Source organism: Coregonus clupeaformis, chromosome 23, assembly GCF_020615455.1.
Source record: "Coregonus clupeaformis isolate EN_2021a chromosome 23, ASM2061545v1, whole genome shotgun sequence".
Taxonomy (NCBI): Eukaryota; Metazoa; Chordata; class Actinopteri; order Salmoniformes; family Salmonidae; genus Coregonus; species Coregonus clupeaformis.
Window position 1 is genome coordinate 18,794,373 of NC_059214.1, and position 24,491 is coordinate 18,818,863.

Below are 24,491 nucleotides of genomic sequence, written 5' to 3' on the forward strand. Positions count from 1 at the left end.
AAACACAACGAGAAACTTATAGGACACTAATTACGTAAAACAGAAACAGGTGTGACACAAACAGACAAAAGCAAACGAACATGAAACATCTATCGGTGGCAGCTAGAATTCCGGAGACGACGAGCGCCGAAGCCTGCCCGAACAAGGAGGAGAGGCAGCCTCGGCCGAAACCGTGACAGTACCCCCCCTTGACGCGCGGCTCCAGACGCGCGCCGACTCCGGCCTCGGGACGGCCAGGGGGACGCGGGCGCAGGGCGCGTCGGATGCCTCCGATGGAACTCCGTCAGGAGCGACGGGTCCAACACGTCTCTCCTCGGCACCCAGCACCGCTCCTCCGGACCGTACCCCTCCCACTCCACTAGATACTGGAGACCCCCATCCGACGTCTCGAATCCAAGATGGATCTCACGGAGTACGCCGGTGCCCCCTCGATGTCCAACGGGGCGGAGGAGTCTCCAAGATCTCATCTTCTTGGAGTGGGCCCGCTACCACCGGCCTGAGAAGGGGACACATGGAACGAGGGGTTAATACACTTATACTCCACAGGTAGCTGTAATCTATAACAAACCTCGTTCAACCTCCTCAGGACTTTAAATGGCCCTACAAACCGCCGACCCAGTTTCCGACAGGGCAGGCGGAGGGGCAGGTTTCTGGTAGAGAGCCAGACTCGATCACCAGGTGCGTACACCGGTGCCTCACTGCGGTGGAGATCAGCGCTCGCCTTCTGACGTCGGAGGGCCCGCTGCAGGTGGACGTGTGCAGCGTTCCAAGTCTCCTCCGAGCGCCGCGCCCACTCATCCACCGCAGGAGCCTCGATCTGGCTCTGCTGCCAGGGTGCCAGAACCGGCTGGTAACCCAACACACATTGAAATGGGGTTAGGTTCGTGGAGGAATGGCGTAGGGAATTCTGGGCCATCTCGGCCCAGGGAACGTACCTAGACCACTCCTCCGGCCGGTCCTGGCAGTATGTTCTGAGAAACCTACCCACATCCTGGTTTACGTTGCCCACCTGCCCATTGCTCTCCGGGTGGTAGCCCGAGGTGAGGCTCACCGAGACCCCCAACCGCTCCATAAACGCTCTCCAGACCCTGGAGGTGAATTGGGGACCCCGATCAGCCACAATGTCCTCGGGCACCCCGTAGTGCCGGAACACATGGGTAAACAGTGCCTCTGCAGTTTGCAGGGCCGTAGGGAAGACCCGGCATGGGGAGCAAACGACAGGCCTTAGAGAACCGGTCCACAACGACCAAGATGGTGGTATTCCCTTGGGAGAGGGGAAGGTCTGTTATAAAGTCCACTGATAGGTGGGACCATGGCCGTTGTGGAACGGGCAGGGGTAGCAACTTACCCCTAGGTAAATGTCTAGGCGCCTTACACTGGGCGCACACCGAGCAGGAGGAAACATAAACCCTCACATCCCTAGCCAACGTGGGCCACCAGTACTTGGCACTAAGACAGTGCACTGTCCGGCCGATACCCGGATGTCCAGAGGAGGGTGACGTGTGAGCCCAATAGATCAATCGATCCCGAACCTCGAGCGGAACGTACTTCCGACCCTCCGGGCACTGTGATGGACTAGGGTCGGTGCGTAACGCCCGCTCGAGTTCAGCATCGACCTCCCACACTACCGGCGCCACCAGACACGACGCAGGCAGTATGGGAGTGGGCTCCACGGACCTCTCCTCCGCGTCATACCGCCGAGACAGCGCATCTGCCTTGCCATTCTGTGACCCAGGGATGTACGTGATCTTAAACGTAAACCTGGTCAAGAACATACTCCATCTTGCCTGGCGAGGGTTCAGCCTCCTCGCCGCCCGGATGTACTCCAGGTTACGGTGGTCCGTCAAAATGAGGAAAGGGTGTTGAGCCCCCTCAAGCCAGTGCCTCCACACCTTTAGAGCCTGTACCACGGCTAACAGCTCCCTGTCCCCTACGTCATAGTTCCGCTCCGCCGGACTGAGCTTCTTAGAGTAAAAAGCACAGGGGCGGAGTTTAGGTGGCGCGCCAGATCGTTGTGAAAGCACGGCTCCTAAACCGGCCTCCGACGCGTCCACCTCTACTTGGAACGGCCAAGAGGGATCCGGGTGCGCCAGCACCGGGTCCGAGGTAAACAGGTCCTTCAGCCTCCCAAACGCCCTGTCCGCCTCGGCTGACCACTGCAGACGCACCGGACCCCCCTTCAACAGAGACGTGATGGGAGCTGCCACCTGTCCAAAACCCCGGATAAACCTCCTGTAGTAATTTGCAAACCCCCAAAAACTGCTGCACCTCCTTCACAGTGGTTGGTGTTTGCCAATTACGCACGGCCGACACTCGATCTACCTCCATCCTCACCCCTGACGCAGACAACTGATAACCCAAAAAGGAGACCAACTCCTGGAAAAACAGACACTTCTCTGCCTTCACATACAGGTCGTGCTCCACCAGCCTCCGCAACACCTTGCGCACCAGGGCTACATGCTCGACACGGGTAGGTGAGTACACGAGAATGTCATCAATGTACACCACCACCCCCTGCCCCTGCATGTCCCTGAAGATCTCATCCACAAATGATTGGAAAACTGATGGAGCGTTCATCAACCCGTATGGCATGACCAGATACTGCGTAATGGCCCGAGGTGGTACTAAAGGCTGTTTTCCATTCATCGTTCTCCCTGATGCGCACCAAGTTGTACGCGCTCCTGAGATCTAGTTTCGTGAAGAAACGCGCCCCATGCAACGACTCAGTCATGGTCGCAATCAGCGGGAGTGGATAACTATACTTCACCGTAATCTGATTGAGACCACGGTAATCGATGCATGGGCGCAAACCACCATCCTTTTTCTTCACGAAAAAGAAACTCGAGGACGCGGGGGAAGTGGACGGCCGTATGTATCCTTGTCTCAGTGATTCGTCTATGTAAATCTCCATAGCTTTCTTCTCCTCCTGAGACAGAGGATACACATGGCTCCGTGGGAGCGCAGCTCCTGCCTGGAGGTTTATCGCACAATCCCCCTGCCTATGGGGTGGCAACCGCGTCGCCCTCGCCTTACTAAACGCAATAGCCAAATCCCCATACTCAGGTGGAATGTGCAATGCGGGCACCTGGTTTGGACTCTCCACCGAGGTAGCCCCTACGAAACGCCCAAACATCTACCCACACACTGGGCAGACCACTCCATCAGAGCCCTCTCCTGCCACGAAATCACTGGGTTATGGGTACTCAACCAGGGCATGCCCAGCACCACCGGATACGCAGGAGAGTCAATCAGGAACAGCTGAATCATCTCCTGATGATCCCCCTGCGCACACATCCTAAGTGGCGCCGTGACCTCCCTGATCAAGCCCGTACCCAACGGACGACTATCTAGGGCGTGAACGGGAAAAGGAACATCAACAGGAATGAGGGGAATCCCTAACGCTAAACAAAACTTTTTATCAATAAAATTCCCAGCTGCGCCTGAATCTACCAGCGCCTTATGCTGGGCATGAGGTGCTACCTGTGGAAAACGTACAGGCATACAAAAATGGGCAACAGAGAGCTCTGGGTGAGTGGGGCGCCTACTCACCTGGAGGGAATCCCCAGTGCGGGACCTGTCGTCATCTCCCCTAGGAGGCCATCCCCAGCACCTAGCCGCGGTGTGTCCTCCCCGACCACAGTTGGTGCAGTGGATGGACCCCCTAGCCTGCCGACTCCTCCTCTCTCTAGCGCCAGCGCCCCGAGCTCCATGGGACAAGGCTCGGAGGCGCTGGAGGGTGGAATGGACGGACCCTCCGCAAGACGTCCGCGGGTAGCCAGCAGGGTATCCAGCCTGATGGACATATCCACCAGCTGGTCGAAAGTGAGGCTGGTGTCCCTGCAAGCCAGCTCCCGACGGACGTCCTCACGTAGGCTGCATCGGTATAGATCGATGAGGGCCCGATCATTCCACCCTGCATCTGCCGCCAGAGTACGGAATTCGAGCGCGAATTCCTGGGCACTTCTCCTCCCCTGTCGGAGGAAGACCAGACGCCTCCCCGCCGCTTTGCTCCGGGGATGGTCAAACACCGCCCTGAAGCGGCGGGAGAACTTCGGTGTACGTAATCGTCGTGGCGTCGATCTTCCTCCACTCTGCGTTGGCCCACTCCAACGCTTTTCCGGCCAGGCAGGAGATCAGGGCGGACACGCTCTCGTGCCCTGACGGTGCCGGGTGCACGGTGGCCAGGTATAGCTCTACCTGGAGCAGGAATCCCTGACACCCAGCCGCTGTCCCGTCGTAAGCCCTCGGGAGAGATAGTCGGACTCCTCGAGGTTCCGGCGCTGGACTGGGCGGGCTGGCCGATGGTGCTGGCAGGGCGGGTGGTGGTGGAGGCGAACCCCAGCCTCGGAGTGTGGTAATCACCTCCTGCAGGGCGTTCCCCATCTGCAGGAGTTGCTCTTGCTGGTCCCGAACCTGGGCTTCCAGTCTTGTCTGGGCTGCTTCGGCTCCTGCTGATTCCATGACTGGTGTATGATTCTGTCAGGGCGTGTGTAGGTGTGGTGTAAGGAATCAAATGCAGGACGCAGACGGTAGGTTCCAAATGCTGTATTCTGGCCCAAACACAGGCAACAGGACAATTAAGCCCAACAGCTAAACTACGCACGAGGCGAAAAGGCAAATGCGCACAAACAGGTGCGACAAAACGAAGTGGTGCACGAAACAGGTGCAACTGAGCTCCAGCGCAGTGGAGAAAATATGCTCAACCGAGCAAACACAACACTGACGAAAAACAATCATACACAACCCATGACAAACACAACGAGAAACTTATAGGACACTAATTACGTAAAACAGAAACAGGTGTGACACAAACAGACAAAAGCAAACGAACATGAAACATCTATCGGTGGCAGCTAGAATTCCGGAGACGACGAGCGCCGAAGCCTGCCCGAACAAGGTGGAGAGGCAGCCTCGGCCGAAACCGTGACACACACACACGCACACACACACACACACACACACGCAGGCGCACACGTACCATTTTACCTCATTCAGCTGAATATACAATTAATCAAGCTAATGAAAATCATCATGACACACACGTTCCCTAACAAACATAGATAGGTCATTTCCATCTGACAACATTATAATCCATGGAGTTAAAACATTCAAATGAACCTGGGACATACTAACATTTAATGGATACTAAGCTGTTTTTATACACCGTCAGAGAATCTGAAGAGCACAGAACACGTTCAAACATAGTATGACTGGGGACAGTTGAATATGCTGGAGAGTGTCGGGTGTAAGGAGTAAGTGGTCTTGACTTTCTCTTTCTGCAGTGACCTCATGGCCAAGTCTCCTGCTCCCTCCTCAGTCTGTCCTCCTCTTCCTCCTGCTGCCTAGCAACAATGGCTGCCTCCAATGTGGCAACCTCCTCCTGATAGACACGCCATTGCTGCAGCTGGACACACACATGCATGGACGCGCACAAATGAACAAGCACGAGCCACACACACACATACACACACAAAATAACAAGCACACACACACACACATAAACACAGAGGCCCGTAGGTTAGTGCCGATACGTGATTTGCCTCTCTTGACCAAATCACGTGACCAGATGCCCAGCTGGGTACCAGCCCCAGAGTCTGGTGTAAAATGGAAAGGAAAGAGAGGTGTTGAAACAGCACATCTGTGTTAGAATACTTCAGGACAGTACAGAGACCCAGAAAACCCTGCTCCCACACTGTAATGTACGGGTAACTGCCAAAATAAAGGAAACACCAACATGAAGTGTCTTAAGAGGGAGTTGGGCCACCACGAGCCAGAACAGCTTAAATGCGCCCTGGCATAGATTCTACAAGTGTCTGGAACTCCATTGGAGGGATGCGTCACCATTCATCCACAATAAATTCCTTAATTTGGTGTTTTGTTGATGGTGGTGGAAAACACTGTCTCAGGCGCCACTCCAGAATCTCCCATAAGTGTTTGATTGGGTTGAGATCTGGTGACAGCCATGGCTTATGGTTTAAATTGTTTTCATGCTCATCAAATCATTCAGTGACCACTTGTGCCCTGTGGGTGGGGGCATTGCCATCCTAGAAGAGACTACTCCCATCAGGATAGAAGTGATTCACAATATGCCTGTGTATTTATTGGTGTTTACCTTGCCCTCTAAGGGGTTGAGTGGACCTAAACCATGCCAGGAAAATGCACCCCACACCATAAGAGCTGCCAGAATCCTCATTTACTCACGTGTTTCCTTTATTTTGGCAGTTACCTGTAGCACTTTATGCCCTACCCTGCACAACACTTATTTCATCAACAACATCCTGCCAAGAGCTATGGTCTCACAGTGACACTCACTCAACACATACAGTACCACCCACCCAATCAGACCTGGGAAAAAACACACACTTTACATATGCAATCAGACTGTGTGAAAGTGCGAGTACACACGCATGTGCACACACAAGCACACATACACGCACACACACACAGTTGTTGAGGAGTGAGTGACAGGTTGGTTATGCACCAGGGTCCCTGTGGCAAGATGTGCAGTGAAGTGTTGCATTCCAAACAGGCAGACAGATTTACAGATCCATCAACATAGGGCTTAGGAATCCCCCAAAGAGAGCCAAGCATTAACAGAGTCTATCACACATTAACACCAGCAACATCATAAATTCAATCAGCCTGCCTGCCTGAGAGGAACCAACAACTAGCTGCTGTCTGTCTGTTTGTGGAAAGCTTAGAGGAAATAACCTACCCTGCCTTAATCAAATTACATCAGGGTGTGTCTCAAATGGCACCCTACTCCATTTAGTGCACTACTTTTGAGTAGTGCACTAAATGGAATAGTGCACTATGAGAATTGGGTGCCAGTTGGGATGCAGACTTAGTGCTGGAAATATATGGAGTTTCATGTTTACATTAAGGCTCCTCAGACTGCCCGTAGATCAGAGCTGTGGGAAGTTGTCTCTCAGGCTTCAATATGCCAGTATAGTGTCTAGTCATCCTTGTTGTGGTGAGAGAGACAAGAGAGAGAGAGGTAAGTATCAGATGCTCAACATGCTCTGCTCACACCTACTGTAATGGTCCGAGCCTAAACCACACGAAAACAACACCAGACGCTATGGAACACAAAGCTTTTACTATTTCATCTTGGAATATACAAGGTCTGAGGTCATGTGCCTTTGGCCTAAAGAGCAGGAAACCTCATCAAATAAATTGGAAATACATCCACCAAACTACCAGGTGTGAAACAGGGAAGAGACTCAGGGGGTATGCTAATTTGGTATAGAGGAGACCTAACCCACTCTATTAAATTAGTCAAAACAGGAACATTTGACATCTGGCTAGAAATTTATAAGGAAATTATCTCAACAGAGAAAAATGTCCTAATATGTGCTACCTATATCCCCCCAATAGAATCCCCATACTTTAACAATGAAAGCTTCTCCATCCTAGAGGGGGAGATCAACCATTTCCAAGCCCAGGGACATGTACTAGTCTGCGGCGACCTAAATGCCAGAACTGGAAAATAACCTGACACTCTTAGCACACAGACGGACAAACACCTTCCTGGAGGTGAAAGCATTCCCTCCCAAATATGCCCCCCTAGACACAACTATGACAAAACAACCAACAAAAATAGGTCACAACTCCTGCAGATCTGTCGCACGCTGGGTCTGTACATTGTCAATGGTAGGTTTCGAGGGGACTCTTATGGTAGGTACACCTACAGCTCATTCCTTGGCAGTAGTACTGTAGATTACTTTATCACTGACCTCAACCCAGAGTCTCTCAGAGCGTTCACAGTCAGCCCACTGACACCCCTATCAGATCACAGCAAAATCACAGTCTACTTGAACAGAGCAATACTCATTCCTATGGCATCAAAGCCAAAGGAACTGCATAATATTAAGAAATGCTATAGATGGAAGGAAAGTAGCGTAGAAACCTACCAAAAAACTATTAGGCAACAACAAATGTAATCCCTTCTAAACAACTTCCTGGACAAAACGTTTAAAATCAAATCAAATCAAAATTTATTGGCCACATGCGCCGAATACAACAGGTGCAGACATTACAGTGAAATGCTTACTTACAGCCCTTAACCAACAGTGCAAAAAACGTGTTGAGAGAAAAAAAGAGCAGAAGTAAAATAAAATAACAGTAGGGAGGCTATATATACAGGGGGGTACCGGTGCAGAGTCAATGTGCGGGGGCACCGGCTAGTTGAGGTAGTTGAAGTAATATGTACATGTGGGTAGAGTTAAAGTGACTATGCATAAATAATTAACAGAGTAGCAGCAGCGTAAAAGGATGGGGTGGGGGGGCAGTGCAAAAAGTCCGGGTAGCCATGATTAGCTGTTCAGGAGTCTTATGGCTTGGGGGTAGAAGCTGTTGAGAAGTCTTTTGGACCTAGACTTGGCACTCCGGTACCGCTTGCCGTGCGATAGCAGAGAGAACAGTCTATGACTAGGGTGGCTGGAGACTTTGACAATTTTGAGGGCCTTCCTCTGACACCGCCTGGTATAGAGGTCCTGGATGGCAGGAAGCTTGGCCCCAGTGATGTACTGGGCCGTACGCACTACCCTCTGTAGTGCCTTGCGGTCGGAGGCCAAGCAGTTGCCATACCAAGCGGTGATGCAACCAGTCAGGATGCTCTCGATGGTGCAGCTGTAGAATCTTTTGAGGATCTGAGGACCCATGCCAAATCTTTTCAGTCTCCTGAGGGGGAATAGGCTTTGTCGTGCCCTCTTCACGACTGTCTTGGTGTGTTTGGACCATGATAGTTCGTTGGTGATGTGGACACCAAGGAACTTGAAGCTCTCAACCTGTTCCACTACAGCCCCGTCGATGAGAATGGGGGCGTGCTCAGTCCTCTTTTTTTTCCTGTAGTCCACAATCATCTCCTTTGTCTTGGTCACGTTGAGGGAGAGGTTGTTGTCCTTGCACCACACGGGACAATGGTAGGTTTCAGTGTAATAGTGAAGGTGTAAACTTGGCAGTCGAAAACCTAAACAGTATTTTTGACCTCTCAGCTTCCCTATCAAATCTAAAAGTGTTAAGCAGACAACCTAAGAAAATTAACAACAATGACAAATGGTTTGATGAAGAATGCAAAAACCTAAGAAAGAAATTGAGAAACCTATCTAACCAAAAACAGAGATCCAGAAAACCTGAGCCTTCACTGTGGTAAATCACTAAAACAATACAGAAATACACTATGGTAAAATAAGGAACAGCATGTCAGAAATCAGCTCAATGTAATTGAAAAATCCATCGAAAATAACCACTTCTGGGAAAATTGGAACAAACTAAACAAACAACTACACAAAGAGTTATCAAAAAAAGATGTATGGATAAACCGGAGCCTGCTGGTTTTCTGTTCTACCTGATGATGAATTAAACACACCTGGTGTCACAGGTCTAAATCAGTCCCTGACTAGAGGGGAACAATAAAACAATTCAGTGGAACTGTCTTCAAGGTCCAGAGTTGAGTTTGAGGGATATACATGATCAAATACAAATCTTAAAATCAACTATTAAAGATTACCAGAACCCACTGGATTCTCCAATTACAATGAATGAACTACAGGACAAAATACAAACCCTCCAACCCAAAAAGGCCTCTGGTGTTGATGGTATCCTAAATGAAATGATAAAATATACAGACAACAAATTCCAATTGGCTATACTTAAACTTTTTTACATCATCCTCATCTTCCCCAATATTTGGAACAAAAGTGGAGACAAATTTGACCCCAATTACTACTGTGGGATATGCGTCAACAGCAATCTTGGGAAAATCCTCTGCATTATCATTAACAGCAGACTCTTACAATTCCTCAGTGAAAGCAATGTACTGAGCAAATGTCAAATTGGCTTTTTACCAGATTACCGTACGACAGACCACGTATTCACCCTGCACACCCTAATTGACACACAAACAAACAAAAAGTATTCTCATGGTTTGTTGATTTCAAAAAAGCTTTTGACACAATTTGTCATGAGGGTCTGCTATACAAATTGATGGAAAGCAGTGTTGGGGGAAAAACATACAACATTATAAAATCCATGGACACAAACAACAAGTGTGCGGTTAAAATTGACATAAAACACACACATTTCTTTCCACAGGGCCGTGGGGGGAGACAGGGATGCAGCTTGAGCCCCACCCTCTTCAACATATATATCAACGAATTGGCGGGGGCACTAGAACAGTCTGCAGCACCCTGCCTCACCCTACTAGAATCTGAAGTCAAATGTCTACCGTTTGCTGATTATCTGGTGCTTCTGTCCCCAACCAAGGAGGGCCTACAGCAGCACCTAGATCTTCTGCACAGATTCTGTCTGACCTGGGCCCTGACAGTAAATCTCAGTAAGACAAAAATAATGGTGTTCCAAAAAAGATCCAGTTGCCAGGATCTAGACACCGTTGCCCTAGAGCACACAAAAAACTATACGTACCTCGGCCTAAACATCAGCACCACAGGTAACTTCCACAAAGCTGTGAACGATCTGAGAGACAAGGCAAGAAGGGCCTTCTACGCCATCAAAAGGAACATAAAATTCTACATATCAATTAGGATCTGGCTAAAAATACTTGAATCAGTTATAGAACCCACTGCATGGAGAATTCCTCAGTGTACAACGTAAAACAACAAATAATACACGCAGAGCAGAATTAGGCCGACACCCGCTAATGATCAAAAATCCAGAAAAGAGCCGTTAAATACAACAACCACCTAAAAGGAAGCGATTCCCAAACTTTCCATAACAAAGCCATCACCTACAGAGAGATGAACCTGACAAACACAAACAGAGCCCCAAGACAGCAACACAATTAGACACAACCAAATTATGAGAAAACAAAAAGATAACTACTTGACACATTGGAAAGAATTAATAAAAAAAACAGAGCAAACTAGAATGGTATTTGGCCATAAACAGAGAGTACACAGTGGCAGAATACCTGACCACTGTGACTGACCCTTTGACTACAGTATGTACAGACTCAATGAGCATATCCTTGCTATAGAGAGATGCCACTGTAGGCAGACCTGGCGCTCAAGAGAAGACAGGCTATGTGCACACTGCCCACAAAATGAGGTGGAAACTGAGCTACACTTCCTAACCTCCTGCCCAATGTATGACCATATTAGAGACACATACTTCCCTCAGATTACACAGACCCACATATCTATTGGGTGAAATACTACAGTGTGCCATCACAGCAGCAATATTTGTCACCTGTTGCCACAAGAAAAGGGCAACCAGTGAAGAACAAACACCATTGTAAATACAACCCATATTTATTTTCCCTTTTGTACTTGAACTATATGGCCATAATATGACATTTGAAATGTCTCTACTCCTTTGGAACTTTTGTGAATGTAATGTTTACTGTACATTTTTTATTGTTTATTTCACTTTTGTTTATTATCTATTTCACTTGCTTTTGGCAATGTAAACATATGTTTCCCATGCCAATAAAGCCCTTTGAATTGAATTGAATTGAGAAAGAGAGAGACAGAGAAAGTGAGAGACAGAAAGAGAGAGAAAGTGAAACAGACAGAGACAGAAAGTGAGAGAGAGCGTGAGAGAAAAGAGAGAGAGAGAGAGAGAGAGAGAGAGAGAGAGAGAGAAAGAGAGTCCTGTCATTTGATGTTAATGAGCAGCCTGTGGATATTGCAGCAGCAGCTTCTGTGGGCGGCGTCCTCGTCCAGACTGAGCTCTAACGAGGTTAGAGGCATTTCTAAATGAGACCCTCACGTCTCAGATGAGTTCACTGTAATTGCAACAGCACTAACATGGAGTGACCCTGCCTGAAGCAGACAACTCCAGAGTGGAAAACAAACACTTCCCATACATGAGTACTGGACCACACTCTTACAGTGCATTTGGAAAGTATTCAGACCCCTTGACTTTTACACGTTTTGTTACGTTACAGCCTTATTCTAAAATGGATTAAATAGTTTTTTCCCCTCATCAAACTACACACAATACCCCATAATGACAAAGCAAAAGCAGGTTAAGAACATTTTCCTAATTTATAAAAAAATAAAAAACGGAAATATTACATTTACATAAGTATTCAGACCCTTTACTCAATACTTTGTTAAAGCACCTTTGTCAGTGATTACAGCCTCGAGTCTTCTTGGGTATGACGCTACAAGCTTGGCACACCTGTATTTGCGGGGTTTCTCCCATTCAGGTTGGATGGGGAGTGTCGCTACACAGCTATTTTCAGGTCTCTCCAGAGATGTTCGATCAGGTTCAAGTCCGGGCTCTGACTGGGCCACTCAAGGACATTCAGAGACTTGTCCCAAAGCCACTCCTGCATTGTCTTGGCTGTGTGCTTAGGGTCGTTGTCCTGTTGGAAGGAGAACCTTCGCCCCAGTCTGAGGTCCTGAGCGCTCTGGAGCAGGTTTCATCATGGATCGCTCTGTACTTTGCTCTGTTCATCTTTCCCTCGATCCTGACTAGTCTCCCAGTCCCTGCCGCTGAAAAACATCCCCACAGCATGATGCTGCCATCACCATGCTTCACCGTAGGGTTGGTGCCAGGTTTCCTCCAGACGTGACGCTTGGCATCCAGGCCAAAGAGTTCAATCTTGGTTCCATCAGACCAGAGAATCTTGTTTCTCATGGTCTGAGTGCCTTTTGGCTAACTCCAAGCGGGCTGTCATGCGCCTTTTACTAAAGAGTGGCTTCCGTCTGGCCACTCTACCATAAAGGCCTGATTGGTGGAGTGCTGCAGAGATGGTTGTCCTTCTGGAAGGTTATCCCATCTCCACAGAGGAACTCTGGAGCTCTGTCAGAGTGACCATCGGGTTCTTGGTCACCTCCCTGACCAAGGCCCTTCTCCCTCGATTGCTCAGTTTGGCCGGGCGGCCAGCTCTAGGAAGAGTCTTGGTGGTTCCAAATTTCTTCCATTTAAGAATGATGGAGGCCACTGTGTTCTTGGGGACCTTCAATGCTGCATACATTTTTTGGTACCCTTCCCCAGATCTGTGCCTCGACACAATCCTGTCTCGGCGCTCAACAGACAATTCCTTCGACCTCATGGCTTGGTTTTGGCTCTGACATGCACTGTCAACTGTGGGACATTATACAGACAGGTGTGCGCCTTTCCAAATCATGTCCAATCAATTGAATTTACCACAGGTGGACTCCAATCAAGTTGTAGAAACATCTCAAGGATGATCAATGGTAACAGGATGCACCTGAGCTCAATTTCAAGTCTCATAGCAAAGGGCCTAAATATACATTTGCACAAATGTCTAAAAAACAGTTTTCGCTTTGTCATTATGGGGTATTGTGTGTAGGTTGATGAGTACATTTTCTTTTTAATCAATTTTAGAATAAAGCTGTAAGGTAACAAAATGTGGAAAAAGTTAAGGGGTCTGAATACTTTCCGAATGCACTGTATATGAAACTCAAGAGTATTAAATAAAGTAAGCCTTTTCCCGAGCCAGAACAGTCTATAGGTCAGCAGGTTCTGTAGCGTGAGGAAGCTTAATGCACTTGTACACCCCCTGGAAAGTCTGTCGCAGGGCTTGTTATTAATGATTGAGTTAGACAAAGACTTAGATATTCAGTTTGCTGCACATTACTGTAAGAGCCAGAATGCATGGATGTAAGCTCTCTGTGTCAACATACAGTATATTACGTATTTTGAATTTGATATCTGAGTCGAAATAGTTGTGCAAAGTCTGAGCTGTGTTCGAATACTCACACTAACCGCACTTACCGTACTATTTGTGACATAAATATAATATATTATATATATAGTATGCTTATTGGTCATAGTATGGATATAGTTAGTATGCCAAAAGTTCCCGGATGTCGTACAACATTTGCCAAAATAGGAAGTATACAAACAGTGGACATTATTTCTGTTCTGTTAGGGCCCATAATGCGATTCTTCAGAAAATGGGCGTGGCTTCACATAGTTTTCAGATTTGAAGGAAATTGCGGAAAATATGCAGCCGAAGTCCAACGAGAGCAGATACAAATTCATTGCTTTAACTAATTATGACAAATGTTAAGAAAATGTTGAACAATGTAATAAAGTCATGACTTTTCAAATACGTTACCTTACACCAGGGTTCTTCAATTCCGGTCCTGGAGGGCCGAAACACCTGTTTTTCATCCTCTCCTTCTAACCAGGGGCTAATTCAGACCTGGGACACCAGGTGAGTGCAATTAACTACCAGGTAGAAATAAAAAACAGAAGTGTTTCGGCCCTCCAGGACCGGAATTGAAGAACCCTGCCTTACACGTTATGTTGGCTGACAATTTGTTAGCTACTCTACAAACCACATAGCATATCATCACAGCAGTATGTACCGGTATGTTAGCTAGCTACCTAACGTTAGTTGGCTACTAATACATCAAACTTGCCAGTACATTATCTATATGCTATCTAACTAACTAACCAACGTTTATTGACTTGATTATTCCCGTCATTCTTAGCTAAGTGGTATAGTCGTTGTGCGTTCTCAACGGACATTCGGGTGCTTTCGTAAATTCCCTCTGGCGATCTACTCCGATTTCAGAGCACTCTCGTCTGTGTACCAGAGCGCAGAATAACTGATGAATTTACGAACGCTCAACACCCGTTGAATATGGCCAGTGTCAGTAAACGTAGTCAAAAAAGGGTAAGTAAATTGTTGCCAACACCACAGTTACAGTCACCAACGCTCTGGATAACATGAAAACTAAAAAAAATCTAATCTTCCATACACCAAAACAATACTTACAAACGCACAGACAATCAACTAATTGTGATTAAAAAGTCCCTTTTGATCAATACCTATTTTGTGTGCACTGTTTCTCAACCTGAGAGGCTACTCTCATGGATATATTATCTGTCTACGTCTCCAATGGCACCCAATTCCCTACACAGTGCACTACTTTTGACCAGAGGCTATATGAGGTAATATAGTGCCATTTAGGACACACCTTTGTTATGTAACCAATGGAGGTGAAAAAACCCACCAGAGAAAATCTAGGTTTTTAAAACCCTCGATAACTAGCACACATATTGCACCATCAATCAAACTCTGCTCTGGCCTAGATAAGATAGCTGGGTGCTTGATGCTGGGAATGTGGAGAAATGTGAGGGAGGCAAACAACCTGGTTTTGTGTGTGTGTGTGGCCCCGTGTAGCTCAGTTGGTAGAGCATGACACTTGCAACGCCAGGGTTGTGGGTTCGTTTCCCACGGGGGGCCAGTATGAAAAAATGTATGCACTCACTAACTGTAAGTCGCTCTGGATAAGAGCGTCTGCTAAATGACTCAAATGTAAATGTGTGTGTGTGTGTGTGTGTGTTTTCTGCCATTGAAATCCTTGGGCGGGCCGCCTAAGCGTTTTTTCGGGATGACTAAGTCCAAACAGTGTAAAAAATATATATTTTTGAGAACTAACACTTTATTTGGATAGTCCGGATTGTCCATCTGTAGAGCAAACCATCTGTTGATAAGCAACTGCTTGCTAAGGTTACAGTTAGGGTTAGGTTTATAATAAGGGTAAGGGTTAAGGCTAGGGTTAGGGTAAGGGTTAAGTTTAGGGTTAGGATATGGGTTAAGGTTAGGGCTATAGTTAGGGTTAGGGCTATAGCAGATAGTTAGTTGAAATGTCACTGATAGTCTATAGAGCATCTACAGATGGACTATTCAAATAAAGTGTTACAGATTTTGTTATGTTTGAGCAAAACAACACAGCATTAGCCATGTCAAAATCCATAGAATTTAAGGAAATTTGCTTTAAAACAGCAACATTTCTCGCAGCTCCATGGAGAAATGTGTAGAATTGTAGGAAATTGGCATAAAAATATAAACATTTCTCTACACCACCAAGATGGGGTCCTCTAAACTGTTAGCTAAAATTCAGCCACGCCGACTGCGCCCATTGCCACACCCCCTGTCACATCCTCCTCACGCCCACCTCCAAAGCCCCTTTTTGATCCAGAAAAAACAGTGTGTGTGTGTGCGTGCATGCATGCCTCTTTCTGTCAAGTTAGCCCTTTAGCCAGTCTTAGTGTTTATCATGTCCTCTCCTGAATATGACTATGTAAATATGAAGAACCAAACAGCACAGTGTAGTGTCCATCATAGCCAACTGAGATCTTAAACTAATCTTACTTAATCTTCCCCAAGTTCCCAAGAAAACACTGAAAACTATGCCACAACAGTTGAACTGATTGGGTATGTCTTGCTTGTTTAGGGCTGGATGAAAATGCATTTTTGAGAACACAAGTGGAATAATATGCTCATTACGTACAGTCTACAACAATTCATCACTACAATCTCACTTTCTGTGCCTCGCTGCCAAATACAAACATACTTTTTGAACATGACAGCCTTAAAAAATGAAGACTAAATCTAGAAATGTCAGAATGATAGAAGCTCAGCTGCCTTTTACATCTGCAAGCCCTGCCTTCCCCAAACCAAATTCTAACATGGCTCTAATGTCTGCCTCTGATGTCTGCCTCTTTGATGCTGGTGGGGGGGCAATAGGTTCCCATTTCACTTTACTCACTGACAGACTAACCAATGAGTGATCAGCCAAGATATTCACAGCATCAATTTGTACAATTCCTTGTACAATAAGAAACAGTGATGGTGAAGTGGATATGAAGATTGAGTGTGGCACTGTATGGTACCACTGTAGCTATCGCCATGCAATACTACACTTCTGGCCATGATTGTGGTAATTTCTATGGAGAAATACAATGTGCTTCCCAAATGGCACCCTTTTCCCTACATAGTGCACTACCTTTGACCAGAGCCCTGGTTAAAATAATTGCACTATATAGGGAATAGGGTGCCATTTGAGATACAGCCTATATTTATTGTGTCAGTCTGGGTGTGACAGAGGAAAAGGATATTGTAGACTCCACTCCAGTCATGTGCGTTTAAAGGGACAGTGGACTAGGCCTTTGTCTTCAGGATGATAAATCCTGTGGGAGATCAATTTGACCCAGATTAGTATCTAATTATTGGGAACTGGCAGCTCAAGCACCTTGTGTGGCCCATGCACAGTCTTACACACCACCAACTGAAGCTCCCTAAACACCAGTCCATCACATGCAGGCTCTCTGTCTCTCTGCTGGGTGCTGAGCAGAACCTGAACCTCCTACTCACCATCTTCAGAACACCATACCCTGAAATCAGCGCATTATGTACCAAGTCTCTCAGAGTAAGTGTGCTGATCTAGGATCAGGTCTCCCCTGGCCATGTAATCTTATTCATTGGGAGATAAAAGAGAAAACAAAGCACTCGTACTCTGAGACCCCTGGTATACGGCCCCAGAAACCCTTCCTCCAGACACTGAGGCTACGGGGGGGATACACAGAACATATGCCTGAACACAAGTTAATTTATAACATTGTTGTTGCTACTGCCAAGTACTACAGATAGCACTGACTCAAAAATGAGCTCTTCCCCCATCTTACCAATAAAACCTCCCTCTTTCTCTCTTTTTCATCATCTGGTGTACAGGATTGATTTCCAACGCAATCCATAATCTAAATGGTTAATTTGTTGATGTGCTAAGCATAATAGTTAATCGTATATCTAAACGGGAGACAGCTGTGGAGGAGTAAATGAACAATGTAAACAAGGCTATTTGGGTTCAACTAGCCTAACCATGGCAATGTCCTTACAAGTGGTAGTCTTAAAATGGGGGCCAGAACAATGTACAGTCATGGTCAAAAGTTTTGAGAATGACACAAATACTAATTTTCACATAGTCTGCTGCCTCAGTTTTGATGATGGCAATTTGCATATACTTCAGAATGTCATGAAGAGTGATCAGATGAATTGCAATTAATTGCAAAGTCCCTCTTTGCCATGAAAATGAAAATCCCCCAAAAACATTTCCACTGCTTTTCAGCCCTGCCACAAAAGGACCAGCTGCCATCATGTCAGTGATTCTCTCGATAACACAGGTGAGAGTGTTGACGAGGACAAGGCTGGAGATCACTCTGTCATGCTGATTGAGTTAGAATAACAGACTGGAAGCTTTAAAAGGAGGGTGGTGCTTGAAATCATTATTCTTCCTCTGTTAATCATGGTTACCTGCAAGGAAACACGTCCCATCATCATTACTTTGCACAAAAAGGGCTTCACAGGCAAGGATATTGCTGCTAGTAAGATTGCACCTAAATCAACCATTTATCGGATCATCAAGAACTTCAAGGAGAGAGGTTCAATTGTTGTGAAGAAGGCGTCAGGGCGCCCAAGAAAGTCCAGCAAGCGCCAGGACCGTCTCCTAAAGTTGATTCAGCTGCGGGATCGGGGTACCACCAGTGCTGAGCTTGCTCAGGAATGGCAGCAGGCAGGTGTGAGTGCATCTGCACGCACAGTGAGGCGAAGACTTTTGGAGGATGGCCTGGTGTCAAGAAGGGCAGCAAAGAAGCCACTTCTCTCCAGGAAAAACATCAGGGATAGACTGATATTCTGCAAAAGGTACAGGAATTGGACTGCTGAGGACTGGGGTAAAGTCATTTTCTCTGATGAATCCCCTTTCCGATTGTTTGGGGCATCCTGAAAACACCTTGTCCGGAGAAGACAAGGTGAGCGCTACCATCAGTCCTGTGTCATGCCAACAGTAAAGCATCCTGAGACCATTCATGTGTGGGGTTGCTTCTCAGCCAAGGGAGTGGGCTCACTCACAATTTTGCCTAAGAACACAGCCATGAATAAAGAATGGTACCAACACATCCTCCGAGAGCAGCTTCTCCCAACCGTCCAAGAACAGTTTGGTGACGACCAATGCATTTTCCAGCATGATGGAGCACCTTGCCATAAGGCAAAAGTGATAACTAAGTGGCTCGGGGAACAAAACATCGACATTTTGGGTCCATGGCCAGGAAACTCCCCAGACCTTAATCCCATTGAGAACTTGTGGTCGATCCTCAAGAGGCGGGTGGACAAACAAAAACCCACAAATTCTGACAAACTCCAAGCATTGATTATGCAAGAATGGGCTGCCATCAGTCAGGATGTGGCCCAGAAGTTAATTGACAGCATGCCAGGGTGGATTGCAGAGGTCTTGAAAAAGAAGGGTCAACACTGCAAATATTGACTCTTTGCATAAACTTAATGTAATTGTCAATAAAAGCCTTTGACACTTATGGAATGCTTGTAATTATACTTCAGTATACCATAGTAACATCTGACAAAAATATCTCATAACACTGAAGCAGCGAACTTTGTGGAGACCAATACTTGTGTCATTCTCAAAACTTTTCACCACGACTGTACTCTAACAAAAAATATATAATTAAGTCAGTGAACATGAAGTCTGCTTGTACATTGTGTGAAATATCTTAAGAAAATAACTATTGATTACGTTACATTATTTTCAATTTCAGCTAGCAGATGTGTTTCTTAGCTAAACTCCACTTTTCTTGGAAATTACATGTACATTTACATCATTTAGCAGACGCTCTTATCCAGAGCGACTTAAAAATTGATGCATTCAACTTATGATAACCAGTGGGACAACCACCTTTTTTTTTATGGGGGGTGGGGGAAGAAGGATTACTTTATACTATTACCTAGTCTAGTTCTCGATTCCATATTCATTTATAGAAATGTGCCAACTCATTATCTATGCACCAACATGGGTGACTCTCAAATCAAGATGAAGTAGCATCAATAAATCTACAGCTGTACAATCTGTAATGTAATAGAAAAACATCTGTAGATAATAATTGATGTCATCTCTGTCCAGACTTGATTTTCCCCACTCCCATGGGAGTTTCGTCAGCCTAGTTTCCCTTGATCCATGCAGCCATCTGTGCTGCCTGATCCACAGCGTAGCTAGCAGGGGTGTCATGCACCCCAAAAATCTGAGGGGGCACAAATTACGTAAGGATGGCTGGGGAGGGGGGGTATCTGGTTTTTTATTAGGATCCCCATTAGCTGTTGCGATAGCAGCAGCTATTCTTCCTGGGCTCCACACAACACATGAAATAATACAGAACATGAATAGACAAGAACAGCTCAAGGACAGAACTACATACATTTAAAACGTCACACATAGCCTACATAGTAGGACATACACACAACATTTCTAGGTCAAATAGAGGAGAGGCGTTGTGCAGTGAGGTGTGTCTTTATCTGTTTATGAAACCAGGTTTGCTGTTCACTTAAGCAATCTGAGATGGAAGGGAGTTCCATGCAATCATGGCTCTATATAATACTGTACGTTTTCTTGAATTTGTTCTGGATTTGGGGACTGTGAAAAGACCCCTGGTGGCATGTCTGGTGTGGTAAGTGTGTGTGTCAGTGCTGTGTGTAAATTGACTATGCAAACTATTTGGAATTTTCAACACAAGAAGTGAGGCAGTCAGTCTCTCTTGTTGCTGTCTCAGGTTCTTGTTTGTTACTGTCTCCTTTGTCTATCCTCTTCTGTTATGGCCTGTTCTTTTCTTTTAGTGTCTCTCTCCATCAACTATTATTCTGTTGCTGTCTCTGTGTCTTGTCTGGTGTATTTTTTTATTGTGAAACAAACAAGAAATAAGACAAAAAAACTGAAAACTTGAGCATGCATAACTATTCACCCCCCCAAAGTCAATACTTTGTAGAGCCACCTTTTGCAGCAATTACAGCTGCGAGTCTCTTGGGGTATGTCTCTATAAGCTTGGCACATCTAGCCACTGGGATTTTTGCCCATTCTTCAAGGCAAAACTGCTCCAGCTCCTTCAAGTTGGATGGGTTCCGCTGGTGTACAGCAATCTTTAAGTCATACCACAGATTCTCGATTGGATTGAGGTCTGGGTTTTGACTAGGCCATTCCAAGACATTTAAATGTTTCCCCTTAAACCATTCAAGTGTTGCTTTAGCAGTATGCTTAGGGTCATTGTCCTGCTGGAAGGTGAAACTCCGTCCCAGTCTCAAATCTCTGGAAGACTGAAACAGGTTTCCCTCAAGAATTTCCCTGTGTTTAGCGCCATCCATCATTCCTTCAATTCTGACCAGTTTCCCAGTCCCTGCCGTTTCTGGGTCAATTTGGCCCAGAAACATTTATTCTGGGGCTCCTCCCACTGCACACCATAATAACCCACAGGAGAGCTGCTCAGTGGGTCATCAGTATCAGTCTACAGTATACAGCAATAAGCACACAGCCCAACTCCCAGCTCCCAATGATGCCAGCAGCCCAGCACCACCAGCAGGCCTCCTCCAGCACCACCAGCAGGCCTCCTGCAGCACCACCACCAGGCCTCCTGCAGCACCACCAGGCCTTTTCCAGCACCATCGCCAGGCCTCACCTCCTCAGGCTCCATGATTTCAGTACATCACAGAGAGGATCATGGGGAGGCTTGAAGCATGATAGGGGTAGGGAATCATACTGATTTACCAACATGTCCCCTCAAATTATGATATAAAATACAACATTGTTTGAATTGTGCATGTGAATCAAATTTTTTATAAACCAATTTAATCATACTTTACCAAAGCTTTACAATAGTATGCAATGAAATATACTGAACAAAAAATAGAAAGGCAACATGCAACAATTTCTAAGATTTGACTGAGTTACAGTTTATATAAGGAAATCAGTCAATTTAAATAAATTCATTAAGCCCTAACCTTTGGATTTCACTTGACTGGGAATACAGATATGCATCTGTTGGCCACAGATACTTAAGAAAATGTAGGGGTGTGGATCTGAAAACCAGTCATTATCTGGTGTGACCACCATTTGCCTCATGCAGCGTGACACATCTCCTTCGCATAGAGTTGATCAGGCTGTTGATTGTGCCCTGTGGAATGTTGTCCCACTGGCTGTGCGAAGTTGCTGGATATTGGCGGGAACTGGAACACGCTGTCGTACACGTAGATCCAGAGCATCCCAAACATGCTCAATGGGTGACATGTCTGGTGAGTATGCAGGCCATGGAAGAACTGGGCCATTTTCCGCTTCCAAGAATTGTGTATAGATCCTTGCGACATTGGTCTGTGCATTATCATGCTGAAACATGAGGTGATGGCGGCGGATGAATGGCACGACAATGGGCCTCAGGATCTCGTCACGGTATCTCTGTGCATTCAAATTGCCATCGATAAAATGTTATGCCTGCCCATTCTATAACCCCACCGCCACCATGTTGCACTCTGTTCACAACGTTGACATCAGCAAACCGCTCGCCCACACAACTCCATACATGTGGTCTGTGGTTGGGAGGCCAGTTGGACGTACTGCCAAATTCTCTAAAATGACGTTGGATGCGACTTATGGTAGAGAAATGAACATTCAATTCTCTGGCAACAGCTCTAGTGGACATTCCTGCAGTCAGCATGCCAATTGCACGCTTCCTCAAAACTTGAGACATGTGTGGCATTGTGTTGTGTGACAAAACTGCACATTTTAGAGTGGCCTTTTATTGTCCCCAGCACAAGGTGCACCTGTGTAATGATCATGCTTTTAAATCAGCGTCTTGATATGTCACACCTGTCAGGTGGGTGGATTATCTTGGCAAAGGATAAATGCTTACTAACAGGGATGTAAACACATTTGTGCACAACATTTTATAGAAATAAGCTTTTTGTGCATATGAACATTTTCTGGGATCTTTTTCAGCTCATGAAACATGAGACTAACACTTTACATGTTGCGTTTATATTTTTGTTCAGTGTAAGATAATGAAGTTGCAGAAGTGGATTTCATCCTGATGAATATGTAAATAATTGTTCATTTAGCAGGGCTCCTGGAAACAGACAAAAGCTGCAGAAACAAAGCATTTGTAAGAAGGCTGACAGAATGGCAAAGAGAATCCATTTTGTGCTCTGTTCGTGTCACTGTGTCAGGATGATAAAGGCCCTGAGAACCCAGGAGAGATTTGGCTGGAGGGAGACTTCCTTTGTGCTCCAACTCCACTCCAGCACAGAAATATACAGTTTGACTATAATGGAACTCATATAAGGTAAGGTTGGTAAAGACTCTGATTAAGTTGGCAATGCGTTTGAATGAGCGCACAAAATGCATGAATTCCCTCTATTACAGTCTGTGCATTGTGCACCGAGGGGGCCATCTATAGGTCATGGGACTATTATTTTCTCTCTATGTGGGCCATAGATATGATATGATCACTTTTACCACAAGGTGTTGGTGAGGCACTGATGTGTCCATCTAGTGTATGTATTTTTTTGTATCTACTGTATGGTACAGTATGTGGGTAATAGATATGACAGGCCAGGTGATGTTAATGTAAACAGTGCGTGGGAAGCCACGTGTCCACATGTGTACTATGGCTACTTACACCAGGTCATTAGGAGTTAGTCCAGGTCATAGAGCTTCGTTATCTAATCAGCTTCAGTACGACTTAAACCTCCAAGCCCTCATAACAAGCATGCTATAGACGGCTACATAAACAAACAGAGGTTGTTCATCATTGACAAGGAAACCTAATTATGATGCCACACAGCAACAGTGGGGGAGTTTTTCCATGTACGCAACTTCGTTGTTGAGCGAACCAAACATACCCAAGACAGTTAGATCATATCAGCAAGACAAGGCTGTCCTTATTAGCTTGTTAGCATTCACAGCCCATCCCCAGTGGCTGCCCAAACCGAGCGTGAGAAGCTAGCTGGCAACAGGAAGTGAGTGTGAGTGTGAGTAAGCTGCCTCCTTAGTGGAGACCTTCTGCACAGTCAGACAGAGCGTGTATTTGTATTTAGTAAGGATCCCCATTAGCTGCTACCAAGGCAGCAGACACTCTTCCTGGGGTCCAGCAACAATAAGGTAGTTAAATACAATAAAAATATTCCATGACCTTATATTTCATAAACTACTAGAACACAGCACGGACATCCATACATACTCCACAAGACATGCCACCAGAGGTCTCTTCAAAATCCCAAAGTCCAGAGCAGACTATGGGAGGCACACAGTACTACATAGAGCCATGGCTGCATGGAACTCCATTCATGTCTGGTGACATTAATATTATTAATGTTAGCTCTCCGTGTACATTTAAGGGCCAGCCGTGCTGCCCTGTTCTGAGCCAATTTGTGGCACCTGACCACACGACTGGACAGTAGTCCAGGTGCGACAAAACTAGGGCCTGTAGGACCTGCCTTGTTGAAAGGATAGATCCCAAATGGCACCCTTTTCCCTATATAGTGCACTACTTTTGCCACAGGTTCTGGTCAAAATAGAGCACTATATAGAGAATAGGATGCCATTTCAGATGTAGGATGTCATTTCAGTGTACCCCATATACCTCTACCCTGTCTCTGAAGCGGGAGAAGATGTCCTGCTGGTGCTGGCAGTCTGTGTGGAGGGCCTGCCTGGCCGCCTCCAGGGTCACCAGGGCTTTGAGCAGCAGGTCAGCTCGTTCCCGCTGCCAGCTCTGGGCCACCACACTCAGCTGGGTCGGGGTAAAGCGATGCCAGTCCAAGCTCCGCTCGTGTTCCGTCTGCAACAAGACAGCCATGGAGATATAATTACCACTATAACAGAAAACAGAACAGGATTCGCTGCAGTGGTTTCTATTCTAGTTTTTTCTTAACCTTT

At 46.2% G+C, this 24,491-nt stretch overlaps 1 protein-coding gene across 5 annotated transcripts in view; it reads right to left on the bottom strand.

Annotated features, from left to right (window-relative positions):
* Positions 1 to 24,491, bottom strand: part of LOC121536834 (activin receptor type-1) — a 131,823-nt gene that overhangs the window by 78,677 nt on the left and 28,655 nt on the right. For all 5 annotated transcript variants that reach the window (XM_041844429.2, XM_041844425.2, XM_041844424.2 and 2 more), the window contains one exon: positions 24,199 to 24,393. The gene's annotated coding sequence lies outside the window, so the exon portion shown is untranslated. The remainder of the gene's footprint in view (positions 1 to 24,198; positions 24,394 to 24,491) is intronic.